A 1,366-nucleotide genomic window follows, 5' to 3' on the forward strand; every position below is an offset into this window, starting at 1 on the left:
TATTTAGTGTCGGAGAACCGCAGCCTTCTTTACAACGCCCACAATAGGGCTAAAGCGCCACCTGCTGTAAAATGAATGAAATGATTAGTTCAAGATTCGTTCACGACTCGTTCATTTTACTGTTCGAGAGTCAAAGATTGGAATCAATAAAAAGAGTCAGTATTCCCATCACTAGACCCGAGCTCTCTGTCACGTGACAAATGAAACGAATCTGCGAGAACGAAGCGAAAGATTAGTTCACAGTGTTTCGTGAGCCAGCTTCAAGAAACGGACCCCTGAACTGCTACATTTTTCCTGTCTGCTGTTTTGTGAAATGCCATATTTTAAAGAATTGATATGGTTCTAAGATGACAGCAATGTTCATGTGCTAAGAGCAATTTTATTAAAAGTAATATTTTATTCCAGTTACCAGGGTGAGTTTTTTTCTGATTGATAGATTTTCACATTTATCGATATGAAAAAAAAAACGAAAACAGAGAAATAAATATAGAAAATGCATACTAAAGTTAACCCCAAATTACCTTTTTAAATTTGATTTTAAAATTATATTCTTATTGTCTACAGTTTAATAGCTAATATAATAGTATTACATATCTGTCAATTATTTTTGTTAATGCATAACTGTTATTAATTATGAAATGTTTTTATATACCATCGCATTAAACATTACTGTGCCTTCAAGTTTAGCCTTAAGTTCCTTTATCATAGTCTTTATTATCGCAGTTTCTGGCACAAAACGCGTAAAAATTAAATACATTTCATTGGTTCACAGAATCATAATTGAAACGGTTATGGATAAAATTAAAAGTTTTTTGTTAAATTTTAATTCTTCAGACCACCTTAAAAATGTTGGCGCCGCCCTCCGTGTCTTTTCGCCGCCTCTGAGTGGCCGAAACCTCATACATGGAAGTAGCTGCAGAAATGCAAAACTTGTTGGTGGTTGTACTGGATGCCTCTGTCTTCTACACTCACTCAGTCCCTCATAGCAGAGCATCAACAGTGAAGTGTGCGCGCGTGTCAGACTGGTCCGTGTGTGGATCTTTTCTATTCACCTTTTCTATATGCGCGTGGTGCGCTCGTTACTCACGGCAGCAGAGTTATTAACGACGGACGGGTTTACGCACGCCTCAGAAGATCTTTAAAAAAAAAAAATGACACACTGAGACGTCGAAAAGACAGCGGGTAGAGGATGATTCCAAGTCATTGCAACGGCGTGGAGCTCGGGTAGAGCCGTGCAGGGGCACCGCCGCGCTCCAGGCTCTGGCCGCGCCAACCGGACGGAAGCTCCAGTTCTTCCGTGGATCCGCGACTTTTTTTCACATCATATAATTTTGCAGGAAAGTGTTAATTTATTTAAAGGTTTTTA

This window comes from Cynoglossus semilaevis, chromosome W, assembly GCF_000523025.1.
Source record: "Cynoglossus semilaevis isolate Cse_v1.0 chromosome W, Cse_v1.0, whole genome shotgun sequence".
NCBI lineage: Eukaryota > Metazoa > Chordata > Actinopteri > Pleuronectiformes > Cynoglossidae > Cynoglossus > Cynoglossus semilaevis.